The sequence below is a fragment of the Paroedura picta genome, chromosome 1 (assembly GCF_049243985.1).
Source record: "Paroedura picta isolate Pp20150507F chromosome 1, Ppicta_v3.0, whole genome shotgun sequence".
Taxonomy (NCBI): domain Eukaryota; kingdom Metazoa; phylum Chordata; class Lepidosauria; order Squamata; family Gekkonidae; genus Paroedura; species Paroedura picta.
The window spans coordinates 191417351-191431250 of record NC_135369.1 but is presented as its reverse complement, the minus strand read 5'-3'; the positions used below and the strand labels follow the sequence as shown (position 1 = coordinate 191431250).

Genomic DNA, 13900 nt, shown 5'->3' with positions numbered 1-13900 from the left:
TAGGGTTTTGCCCAAAAAGCAGAGCATAATTCCTGAAATCTCCAACATCACTACGTCACCCCCGGGATATGCAAAAACATTGTTTTTTCGTCTTCCCTCCCCACTCTCAGTAAGTCCTCCCCCCACCAGCTGGTCTGACAGATCTGGCAACCAAATTCCCTTCCAGCAGGGCCTGGGGTGGCTGAATAGCACTAGGAGGAAGCAATTTGAAGACAGTTTCACATGACATGGGGACAAAGGGGAAAAGAACTGAAGTCCCAGCAACTCATGTGCCTGTTCAGTTGCAACTAAGGTATATGAAGCCATTGAATCTAACTAAATCAGTCAAATAGTGTCCTAAATAAAACTCACTTCAATTTCCTCCCACTTCAACAGCCAAGCATATAATTGTGGGGCTGCCACCAAAAAGGGCCTGTCTCATGTGCCCACCAGCAAGCCTACGTGATTGATGGGGCAGTCAGGTGGGACTCTCTTGGACAGCTTAATTCCCAGGCTTGTTCTTCCATTCTAGCCCCATTCCTCCATTCACCCACTAAACACCATACAGGTTTCTAACATGCAGAAGGATAACGGATTCCCAAATAATGGTAAGATTATTTACTCACAAAATACCAGGAGCCAACCTGGCCACATGGTGCAATCCCCAGCATGGAACCCTTTACCTGACAGCAGGGATATTCGGCAACAATCCAGCAACAGGGTTACCAATCCTTCTGGTGGGGCATGAAATTATCCTGGAATTACAACTCTTTCCCAAGAAGAAAATGCCATTTTGGAGGGCATCCAGTCCAGTGGAAACAGAAGTGACATCACAGCTCCCTCTCCTTGTCAGAGCCCACCTTCTCCTGGCAAATTTCCCAAGTTGGGAAAACCAGGAGTGGAGTCTCGGACTGACTTGCTGCACCTGGTTGTTCCGAAGGGGGGGACGGGACACGCCCGTCTGCATCTAGTTTTCAGAACTCGTTTATTTCTTTTACTTCTGTCAGACTCTTACCTTTTACTTCCCCTTTCAGCCATCAGAATGGCTCGTATTGCCAAGGAAATGTTGGCAAACCTCTAAAGCTCCTCCCAGGGTATGTCCAGCTTTTCACTCGCTGAAGGAGTCTCAAAGTGGCTCCTAATCGCCTTCCCTTCCTATCTCCATAACAGAGATCCTGTGAGGGAGGTGGGGCTGAGAGAGCTCTGAGAGAACTATGACTGGCCCAAGGTGACCTAGCCAGCTGCATTTGGCAAAATGAGGAATCAGACCTGGTTCTGCAGGTTAGAGGTCACCACACCACACTGGTTCCCATTCTGCTCCCTCCGCTGATTATTGCATTAATGTATTTGAAGCAAAAAAGGCAGGCCAAGACCAAAGCACTGACAGCCAGTCCCTAAATTACCTGGAGAACAGAACTGGTGCTCAGGTGTGCTTTTAGAGGTCAGCCCAAAGTAACACCATGCCAACACCCAGAGGATGCCAGGGGTGTACTTGGTAGTGCCTAGAACCACAGAGTGTGGGGCAATCTTTCCACTAACATAAATAAATAATCTCTGTTGAAGCCAACCAGGCTAAGGGCCTACTGGTAATGCTGATTGTCACCCTCAATGTATATATAGAAGTGAATTAAATCCTTAGAATCCAGGGATTTGCGAGGAGGAGGAAAGGCGATTTCTTCACTGACATTCTGCACCTCTTGCTAATAGCACCATTATTATAACGCAGCATCCAAGATGCTTTTTAATGCATTTCTCTGGCTGGTTCCATTATTTCCAGTGGAAAGGTAAGGCCAGTTTGCATGACATGATTTAAGCCTCTACAAGAAAGCATGCGTAGACTCCATGGTGTCATAAATCTTAGCAGGGGTCTGTCAACTAACAGGAAACCACTTATCAGGCCCTCCCCTATCCCCCTCCCCTATTTTCACACATACGCCTACACCTACATGTTTAACCAAACCTTCCTAATTGCTTTTACTGCCATTCAGCAGCCACCAGAACCTTTTCAATGGTGGTGAATTCCACAGGAGAAGCTTTGTTTCTTGACCTGGTAAGTATCTTACAAGGGTCAGCCCAGTCTACTTGTCATGGCTGTGTCTGCAGCTGCTGAGAGATCCCAGTTGCAAAACTGGGTAGTAGACTCTGGTTGCTGCTGTCCTTACACTTCATTCTACCTTACTACCTTACACTTCATTCTGTGGCTCTAAACCAGGGGTAGTCAAACTGCGGCCCTCCAGATGTCCATGGACTACAATTCCCAGGAGCCCCTGCCAGCGAACGCTGGGTTTTATGTAGCCAAGCCATGATTTTGTAAGGCACAAACAATTACAAATACAAAAAGGTCTCGCCGGAGCCGGAATATGAGAGACAGCCTTGCAATGGCTGGAACCAAACAGAGAGGGCAGCTGCAGGAGAGGAGCAATCGTGCAGCTACCAATTGTCATGCAGAGTCCCGCAAGGCGCGGTCCTCACTCCCACATTATTCAACATCTATGTGCACCCTCTGGCCCAGCTGGTCTGGAGCTATGGGCTGGGTTGTCATCAATATGTTGATGACACCCAGCTCTATGTTCTAATGGATGCTCAACCTGACTCCCCTCCCCCACGCCCTGATACATTCGCCAGCTGTTTAGAAGCAGTGACGGTCTGGCTAAAACAGATTAGCCTGAAACTCAACCCTTCCAAGATGGAGGTCCTGTGGCTGGGGAGGAAGGGTTCAGATCAGTAAGCATGTCTCCCTCGCCTGGATGGGATACAGTTGGAGATCGCACTTCTAGCCAGGAATCTGGGGGTGACCTTTGATGCCAACCTTTCTTTGGAGATTCAAGTCACAAAGGTAGGTGTTTTTCCACCAATGCCAAACAGGGCTACTAGCACCCTACCTGGCCCTGGAACACCTAGCCACTGTGATCCATGCGATGGTCACCTCCAGACTAGACTTCTGTAACTCGCTCTATGCTGGCTTGCCCTTATCCTTGACCCAGAAGTTGCAGCTGGTACAAAATGCAGCTGCAAGAGCCCTTACTGGAACATCATGGAGGGCCTATATTCAGCCTGTGCTGAGGCAGCTCCATTGGTTGCCAGTGGTGTACCAGATCAAGTTTAAGGTATTGGTTTTGACCTTCAAAGCCATTTGCAGTCTGGGTCTGGCATACCCGAGGGACTGCCTATCTCCTTATGCCCCTAGCAGGGCATTTCTTAGATCTAAACAGGCTAGTGGTCCCTGGCCCAAGAGAGGTCTGCCTGCCTCAACCAGGGCCAGGGCATTTTTGATCCTGGCCCCAACCTGGTGACATGAGCTTCCAGAAGAGCTGAAGACTCTGTTGGAGCTCTTGTAGTTCCACAGGGCCTGCAAGATGCAGCTCTGCCACCAGGCATTTGGTTGAGGCTGGGTGGCAGAATATCAATTGGGCTCCCTCCTCCAACCACCCCACCTTTGGTGTGATGTGGCATTTTCAGCCATTGCACAGCAGTGAGAGGGGGTTGGTTGGAGTTGTTTATTTTTCTGGTTAGGTTTTCATTGTATTTTATTGCTGTGAACCGCCTTGAGTCAGCTGGCCAGGAGGGGCAGTATATAAGTCCAATAATAAATTAAAATAAAAAATAGATTTTCCTTCTATCTACTACATTGGGTTGTGACTTTGACCTGTAATTATTTTCCCCATGTTTTTCATCGCATAGTGTAGCCTGAGGGTTCCTGAACTTTCCATTCCTGAGGGCACCTTTGGAATTCTGATATGCCATGCTTTGTGTGGCCACAAAAATGGCTGCTGCAAAATGGCTGCCACACGGATTCCCTTCCGTCACAATGTGAAGGTCCCTGGGCTGTAGCACAATGTTTTCTGAAATCTGTTCAGCCAATCAAATCTGTTCAGCCAATCAGAAGCTCTGCTGAACCGAATCTTAGTGTTTAAGAAAAGGACAAATTTCTTACTTACTTTGTTGACCTTTATAATCAGCTGTCCAAGCCTTCCTTAGTTTCTGACAGGAGGGTAGTGTCATCAGCATACTGAAGATTATTTATATTTCTTCTTCAAGTCTTAATTCCAGCATTTGATTCTTTGAGTTCAATATCTCTCATAATGATCTCAGCACATTCTTTTCTCTATTTTGAACCAGTTAGTATCACCAAATTGCATACATACTATGGCTTCCTGGTTTGCGTAGAGCGACAGCATCAGTTTGATCAAATGCACTGGCACACCCAAATTTTGCAGGGTTTCCCACAATTTGTCATGATCCACATAATCAAAAGTTTTCTTGTAGTCCATTAAGCAGATGTAGGCATCCTTCTGATATCCCCTGGAGTTTCCCAAAATACAGTGCAGGTTTGCTATATAATCATGAGTGCCACACCCCTGTTGAAAGCCAGCTTGAACATCTGGTAATTCTCTTTCAAGTTGTTGCTATGTGTTGTTGTATGATTTTAAGTCAGATCTTACTAGTATGAGAAATGAGAATTATTGTATGGTAACTGGAACAGTGCTTTGAGTCATCCTTTTTCGGTAGTGGGATGAACATAGACTGTATCCACTCCTCTGGCCAGTTATTAGTTTCCCAGATTTTCTGACACAAAGCTGCAATGGTTTTGATTGGTACACATCTCAGAAATCCCACTTGTATAAGGTCAGTCCCTGGGGTCTTGTTGTTTGACAATTGACTCAAGGTGCATTCAACTTCCTCCTCAAAAATGGCTGGATCAATTTCTGTTTCAATTCTTTTTCATTTTGAAGATAGCCAACTCCTGTACTGCATGGGAAAAGTTCTTCTGTTTATTCCTGCCACCTGTTCCTGATGTTCTCTTCGTCAGTCAGTTCGTTATTTTGTTTATCTTTGATAATGCTTTTGCGAGCAGCAAATGGAATTCAGAATCTCTTTACTTCTGTGAAAACATTTCTCGTGTGTCCCTTTTTGTAATCTTCTTCTAACCGCTTGCATTTCTGATTCCTACAAGCTGGCAGTCAGATCCCCTCTCAGTGGTGATGTCCAAGTGCATAGACAATGTTTATGCTGTTTTAACCAAATGTTCATGATGTGAAACTGATTTTCATGACAGAATTGTGCCAGATGATCACCTGCATCATTTTTTTCTCCAAGTCCAAATTTGCCAGTAATCTCTCTCTCTCTCTCTCTCCTTGTATGCCAATTTTTGCATTAAAGTCACCCATTTTATAAATGACATCCTTCTTGGGCACTTGTTTTAAAGTGTCTTGAATGGCGGTACAGAAATATTCAATTTCCACCTCTGTTGCATCAGTTGTCAGAGCGTATCCTTGGACAGCTGTGATATTTATGGGCTTGGCAGGAATTTGAATTGTCATGATTTGATCATTGAAAAACTTTCCACTGCTCGAAAAAAGAATTTGCTTCCAATGAAAGCCACACCATTCCTTCTTATGGAGTTGTATCCTGAATATTAGATGGTAAAATCCTCTTACTGAAAGAAACCATCATCTGTCCACTGTAATTCACTGATGCCAAGGAGGTCAATATTCAACCTGATAATTTCTCTTTTGACAATTTCCAATTTTCCCTGAGTCAATCCTCTAAAATTCCAAGTTGCTATTTGGTGCATCTTTGTCAATCACTGACCCTTGCCTTCACCACTGGCAGCATCAACACCTGGGGTTCCTGCTGAATTTGCCCCAGGCACGTCATAAAATTCAGGGTATTTGCTGCATGTCCTTGCTCCTCACCAGTCACTTGTTGAGTACCCTGTGGCCTGAGGGGCTCACCATTGGGCACCATATCAAAATCATTTGAGAACTGTACCATTGGATTTTCTTGGCAAAATTATTTTACAAGGTAGGCTGCCAGGTCTTTCCTTAACCCTCCCCATCTGTACCGGCTTGGGACTGGCATGGCTAGGAGTCCTTAAAGAGTCTCAAAGCGGCTTACAGTCACCTTCCTTTCCCTGCAACAGGCACCTTGTGTGGTAGGTGAGGCCAAGAGAATTATAAGGGAACTCTGACTGTCCCAAGGTCACCCAACTTTGGAGGAGAGGGGAAACAAGTCAGGTTCTCCAGATCAGAGTCCACCATTCCTAACCACTAGACCACACTGTCCAGTCCATACACAAAAACCTGTATTTTCATCCAAAAAATAAACAACCCTTTACTAGATTAGGATGTCATCTGTGTAACATACTATACAAATGATTTCCAAAATGGCACCCAGGGGCACCATGGCAACTACCATTGTACTTCCTGACACCCAATTACTTTTCAAGTCTTAGGGAGTTTAGAAATAAAAACTGAGGTTTGGGGTCATTCCCTCCCAGCTGACTAGCAAAAGAACCAACTCCATCTGAGGCATCGGTATAAGTAACACACCCAGGCACCTTTATTTTGGCCAGGCAGTTTTACTTTATTTATTTAGATTTCTCTTCTGTATCTAGGCTTGGCAACTTCACTCTGTGGCCACAAAATCCTTTCCAAAAGGAAAAGATGGCTTCCCCCTATAGCAGCCATTTTATGACTGGCCTGATTCCCCCACCCACTTGACAATCGTTATGTAGTGTCTCCTACTATCATTTATCAGAAGTTCCCACAGACTTAATAGGAACTACATTGGAATCCATTAGCAATGTAGAGAGCTACAAGGTTTTCAAGGATAAGCTTTTGAGAGCCACAGCTTCCTGCCTCACTTGGGATCAAATGAATGGCCCTTTAACGCTTGAAAGCCTATATCCCCATAATCCTGTTCATCTCTCTGGTGCCACTGGGCTAGAATCCTGCTCTTCTACCGCAAGCCAGGATGGCTACCCTCTGCAAAGGGGCGCTCCTCCACCAGGCGTTTGATTGATGCGAATCCGACTCAACAACATCCGCGGGTCCCCCCCTCCAGACATGCACCCCAAGACCTGAATGATTCTTACCTCCATTGGGGTTCTGCTAAGGTTGCTATTGCTATCAAAATTGTTGTTCAATTGAACCAGTTGTAATATTCTGTCAATCTTATAACCATTGTTGAAACTGTTGCCAATATGTTATGCTATGACTGTTCTTATATCAATGATGTTCTATGTAATACTCCCCTCCCCAAGACATTCCATGTAAACTGCCCTGAGCCATACAGGAGGGTGGTATAAAAATCTAAGAAAGAAAGACATAAATAACTAAAATAAAAAACAGACTAGTATTAATACCTAATTTTACATAACTCTGATTTAGAAGCCTGTGGGGTTTTTAAATACAAGATTCACTCTTGCAAAAATGATTTTAAAAGGTCTTCAAGACATTAGTTGTACCTCTGTTTTTCTACTGGTGCCACAGTTTTTTTCCCCATTCAAGTTCCATTGCATCTGACAGACCAACAAGATTTCCAGTGTGTGACCTTTTGAGAGTCAGAGCTCCCTTCATCAGACAATGAGGATGGTGATGCAGGGCTGACCCCAGGGAGCTGTAATGCAAAGCTACAATCAGGTGTGCAATCAGGTTGGTCTGGAGTGCCAGAACAAAACTGGAATCACAGAGTTCATCACTTTTTTGTTTATGTCTTCATGAATGGCCACTGAACCCAGAGGGCCGATTAACCCTATTATTCTAGCAAGGCATTCTTTTTCCTCATTATGCTGCATATTTGTTGGCTATCTTCATGACGTTGTTTACTAATTTACTGCTAATTTACACTCTCCTTATATACATACTCCAATGATTCCTATCTCATAGTCTGAGGAAGTGTTGCCTGCACACAAAAGCTCACTCCTTGACTAAAACTTTGGTGCTTAAAGATGCCACTGGACACAAATTGTGTAATATGGTGGTTAGAACAGCCTTTCCCAACTCTTTTACCATTGAGAAACCCCTGAAACATCATTCAGGCTTTGAAAAACTCCAGAAGTGGTGCCATCATGAAGAATATGGTTGGGAAGCAGAGCTGTGTCCATGCCCACCCAGGGCTCCTCTCCTTCCCACTCCCTCCAGGCCCATCATTGACTATTTTGGGAGGGGGGAAGTCAATATAACCATATACAGTCATATCATTGGTAAATGTTTAACATGTTTAAAAGATGTATAAAAATAATTAACTCCCATCCATTCAGGAAACCCTTTCAGGAAACACCTCAAGGTTTCGCAAAAGCCTGGTTGAGAAAGTCTGGGCTAGGGTGTTGTACTAGGACCAGGAGAACCAAGTTTGAGCCTTGCTTCCCTGAACTAGTGAGCCATCTAGTCCAGTCTCCGGTTTCGCATAGGAGCCAACTAGTTGCCCTGGAGGGCCAAACAAACAGGAGCCTCTGCAGACAGTTAGAAAAAAGACTCAAAGGCGTACAGTAAGATGGTTCTCGGGGCCTTTGGGGCTCCAGAATAGATTTCAGGCCCTTGCAGAGGAGCTACAAGTGCCAACGAGGGAAGAGGTCCCAAAACAAAGTCTAAGACAGAGTGAAGAGGCCACGGGGATAGAAGGAAATGGTGTTGAGAAAAAAAGGAGAGTACTGGTAATTGGAGACTCCCTAAATCAGACTATCAAGATCTGGGGAGGAAGCTCAAACAAATGGGGGCACTAGTGGTATTCTCTTCAATCTTGCCTGTCAAGGGAAGAGGAATGCGTCGGGAGAGGAAGATAATGGAGGTGAATCAGTGGCTGCGTAGTTGGTGCCAGCAGGAGGGATTTGGTTTCTGGGACCATGGGATAGGCTTTCTTGAGGAAGGCCTACTAGCACCTGACAGACTGCACTTGTCAAAGTTGGGGAAGAATGTGATTGGCTGGAACCTGGGGAGATTCATCAGGAGAACTTTAAACTGAAGCCACAAGGGGAAGGAGACGTTCAACATAAGGAAGGAGACCAATCGGGGGCAGCCCAACCAGGAAGGCCAGCTCATAGGGAACCAAAAGTAAAAGGATTCAGATGTCTTTATACTAACGCCCGAAGCATGAGCAATAAGAAGGAAGAACTAGAACTTCTCGTGCTGATGGAAAGGTATGATCTAGTAGGCATCACAGAAACTTGGTGGAATTATTCTCATGACTGGAATGTAATGGTGGATGGATATGAACTGTTCAGAAAAAACAGAATAGATCAAAGAGGTGGAGGAGTGGCACTGTATGTGAGGAAAGGGCTTACCTGTCAGGAAATTGTAGTGAAGGAGAATATATCTCCAGTGGAAAGGATCTGGGTGAAAATAAGTGAGGGGAAAACAAACAGTGTGGAGGTTGGTGTCTGCTACCGACCGCCTGACCAACGAGAGGATGTGGATGGTGCACTTTGTGAGCAGTTTGGGAAAATATCCAAGTGGCAGGACCTTGTAATCATGGGTTACTTCAATTTCCCAGGGAAACAAATTCTGGGAAACAAACTCTGCAAAGCGTTCTCAGTCATGCAACTTTCTGACCTGCCTGGATGATAATTTCATTTATCAAATGGTATATGAACCCTCAAGAGGTTCAGCCATACTGGACTTAATAGTGACCAACAGGCAAGAGTTGGTGGATGGGGTGAAGGAGGTGGGGACCCTAGGAGGAATTGACCATGTCCTCATAGAATTCCTTTTGCGATGCAGGGGGGAGGGGGCAAGGAAGCTTGTAGCCAGAGGCGGATGTTGGATTTTCGTAGGGCAAACTTTAATAAACTTAGAGACATGATGAGTGTCATACCATGGACAAGAATGCTGGAAGGGAAGGGAGCATGTGAAGGGTGGGCGCTACTCAAACAAGAGCTATTGCATACTCAATCAATGACTATCCCAGAAAGACAAAAACACTGCAGGAGCTCTAAGAAGCCTATTTGGATGAACAGAGAACTTCAAGAGGAACTAAGAAAGAAAAGGGAAATGTTCAAGAAATGGAGGGAAGGACAGAGCTCTAAAGAAGAGTACCTACAGGTTACTAGGCACTGTAAATCAATCATCAGAAAGGCCAAAGCTGAGAGTGAGCTAAAATTGGCCAGGGAAGCCCAATGTAACAAGAAAAGATTTTTCAGTTATTTGAGGAGCAAACGTAAAGTAAAGGAGGCAATAGGCCCACTGTTGGGTGCAGATGGACAAACTCTAATGGAAGATGCAGAGAAAGCAGAAAGGCTCAGCGCCTATTTTACACCTGTTTTTTTCCCACAGGTCAACGGGTTTAGGCACATCTAGAGATGGCAGTAGCCAAGGGATAGTGTCTGGGTGGCAGGGTGACATGGACAGAGAGGTTGTCGAGAGGCATTTAGCTGCACTGAATGAGTTCAAATCCCCTGGGCCGGATGAAATGCACCCAAGAGTGCTTAAAGAACTTTCCAGAGAACTTGCAGAACCCTTGTCCATCATCTTCGGGACCTCTTTAAGGACTGGAGATGTCGTTTACTTGGATTTTAGTAAAGCTTTTGACAAGGTTCCCCATGATGTTCTGATGGATAAGTTGAAGTACTGCAATCTGCATGTTCAGATAGTTAGGTGGATAGGGAATTGGTTAGAGAACCACAAATAGTTGTTGTCAATGGTGTTTCATCAGACTGGAGGGAGGTGAGTAGCGGAGTACATCAGGGCTCGGTGCTCAGTCCTGTACTTTTTAACATATATATTAATAATCCAGATGAGGGGTTGGAGGGACTACTCATTAAGTTTGCAGACGACACCAAATTCGGAGGACTGGCAAATACTTCAGAAGACAGATTAAATAAAGATAAGTGTAAAGTTCTACATCTGGGTCAGAAAAATGAAAAGCATGCCTACTGGATGGGGGATACGCTTCTAGGTAACACTGTGTGTGAACGAGACCTTGGGGTACTTGTGGATTGTAAGCTAAACATGAGCAGGCAGTGTGATGCAGCGGTAAAAAAGGCGAATGCCATTTTGGGCTGTATCAACAGGGGCATCACATCAAAATCACAAGATGTCATAGTCCCATTGTATACGGCACTGGTCAGACCACAGAGGTCCCGTAGATATGTAGGACCCAGACCACGCATAGCCTTAATGGTCAAAACTAGTACCTTGAACTTGGAAGCAGACTGGCAACCAATGCAGCTGTCTCAGCAATGGCTGGAAATTGTTGTTCTGATGGATAAATTGAAGTACTGCAATCTGCATGTTCAGATAGTTAGGTGGATAGGGAATTGGTTAGAGAACCGCACTCAAAGAGTTGTTGTCAATGGTGTTTCATCAGACTGGAGGGAGGTGAGTAGCGGGGTACCTCAGGGCTCAGGGCTCGGCCCGGTACTTTTTAACATATTTATTAATGATCTAGATGAGGGGGTGGAAGGACTACTCATCAAGTTTGCATATGACACCAAATTGGGAGGACTGGCAAATACTCCAGAAGATAGAGACAGAGTTCAACGAGATCTGAACACAATGGAAAAATGGGCAAATGAGAACAATATGCAATTTAATAAAGATAAGTGTAAAGGTCTGCAGCTGGGTCAGAAAAATGAAAAGCATGCTTACTGGATGGGGGATACCCTTCTAGGTAACACTATGTGTGAACGAGACCTTGGGGTACTTGTGGATTGTAAACTAAACATGAGCAGGCAGTGTGATGCAGCGGTAAAAAAGGCAAATGCCATTTTGGGCTGTATCAACAGAGGCATCACATAAAAATCACAAGATGTCATAGTCCCATTGTATACGGCACTGGTCAGACCACACCTGGAGTACTGTGTGCAGTTCTGGAGGCCTCACTTCAAGAAGGACGTAGATAAAATTGAAAGGGTACAGAGGAGAGCGACGAGGATGATCTATGGCCAAGGGACCAAGCCCTATGAAGATAGGTTGAGGGACTTAGGAATGTTCAGTCTGGAGAAAAGGAGGTTGAGAGGGAGCATGATAACCATCTTTAAGTATTTGAAAGGTTGTCATTTGGAGGAGGGCAGGATGCTGTTCCCATTGGGCAGCAGAGTAAACGACATGCAGTAATGGGTTTAAACGACAAGTACAACGATATAGGCTAGATATCAGGAAAAAAAAATTCACAGTCAGAGTAGTTCAGCAGTGGAATAGGCTGCCTAAGGAGGTGGTGAGCTCCCCCTCACTGGCAGTCTTCAAGCAAAGGTTGGATACACACTTTTCTTGGATGCTCTAGGATGCTTTGGGCTGATCCTGCGTTGAGCAGGGGGTTGGACTAGATGGCCTGTATGGCCCCTTTCAACTCTATGATTCTATGTTTCTATGAAATGGGTCCTCCAAGATGACCCAGTGAGGAACTTTGCAGCTTCATTTTGTACCAGCTGCAATTTCTGAGTCAGGGACAAGGTTAGGCCCCTGTAGAGCGAGCTACAGAAGTCTAATCTGGAAGCGACTGTTGCATGGATCACTGTGGCCAAGTGATCTGAGGATAAGGTAAGGCGCTAGTAGCCATACTTGGTGCAGGTGGGAAAGCGCTGTCCGGACTACCTTTGTGATCTCAGCCTCCATAGATACAGAGGCATCAAAAATCATGCCCAAATTCTTGGTCATAGGTGCATATGTAAGTTGTACTCCATCCAATCATGGGAAACACGCTTCCTGGTCCTGCCCCCTTTTCCCCAGCCACAGGACCTCCATCTTGGAGGGGTTAAGTTTCAGAGATATCACAAAGAACTGCACAAAGTATTCCAAAGAACTGCACAAAATATTCCAAACCAGGCCACATCATGGCAAGTGGTGTTTAACAAAGAAATCTGGTATTTTTTGGTTCAAATATACTTACCCCTCAAAGTATTGGTATTTTACCAATATGGTATGATATTCAGATTCAGTCAATATTTGTGAATGCCCTTTTTATATAATAACCTATTATAACCTATTTCCAGCATAGGTGTTGGTGCACCCAAGTCTGAAATTAATTGGACCGGAGGTCTAATTCTATGAGCTCCCAAAGAAGGTGTCCCCATCCTCCATTGTTTCCAGTGGAGGGGGAAAATGCATTCAAACTTTAAAGGGAACATGGTCTCTTTAAAATGTGAATACCTTTTGCAAGCCACAATAGTGGCAGGAGTGAACTCTGAGCCCTTTAAATGCACTCTAACTGTCGTGCTTAGAGCTTTCCAATAAGGAGTACATAGATTAACTGAGGATAGGTCACCCAGGAGCTACTGGTCATGGTGACTAAAGGTAACATCCACATGCAGAGACAGTCAACCTCTGAATCCCAGACCCACAAGGGGAAGTCTCTGCCTCTGCCCTATTGTTGGCCCTCCAGAGGAACTGATTGGCTGGTGTGTGAGAGACAGCATGTTGAACTAGAAGGAACTCTGGACTGAACCAGCAAGGCTCTTCTGATGTTCTTATGAGGGTCTCAGCCTCTCTGCTTTGTTGTTGAACCTCTAGAGGAAATGGCAGGCCACCGTGTGAGACAGGATGCTGGACTAATTGGACCATTGGTATGAGTCAGCAGGGCTCTTCTGAGGTTCTTATGAAGGTCTTGGCCTCCCTGTCCTGTTGCTGGCCCTCCAGAGGATCTGGTTGGCTACTATGTGAGACAGAACATAGGACCAAGTGGACCATTGGTCTGATCCAGCAGGCCTGTTCTGATGTTCTCATGAAGGCCTCAGCCTCTCTACCCTGTCATTAGACTTCTAGAAGAAATGGCTGACCACTGTTTGAGACAGGATAGGGGACTAAGTGGACCATCGGTCTGATCTAGCAGGTGTCTTCTTATGTTCTTATGAAGGCCTTGGCCTTTCTGTCCAGTTGTTGGCCCTCCACAGGGACTGGTTTGCCACTGTGTGAGAAAGGATGTTGAACTAGATGGACCACTTGGTCTGATCCAGCAGTGCTTTTTCTGATGCTCTTAGGTATAAAAACTGGGTCTTATCATCTTCCTGTTTCAAATGGTTTTCAGAATTAAAAGCGGCTGCTGTTCAAAATACACAGGATAAGGATCTCTAATCCGAGCACAAGAGCAAGAAGGTAACATCCAGTAGGGAGAGGCTTAGCATTTGTAAGAAGAAAGGAGTTTTCAAAAAAATAAATAGACAACAGCAAGATATTGAGGCTGTTAAAAGGAACAGGGGAGGCCTTGT

General features: G+C 45.1%; 1 protein-coding gene across 2 annotated transcripts in view; it reads right to left on the bottom strand.

Moving 5' to 3' along the window:
* Positions 1 to 13900, bottom strand: part of PKHD1 (PKHD1 ciliary IPT domain containing fibrocystin/polyductin) — a 454238-nt gene that overhangs the window by 324700 nt on the left and 115638 nt on the right. The gene's annotated exons all lie outside the window — the stretch shown is intronic.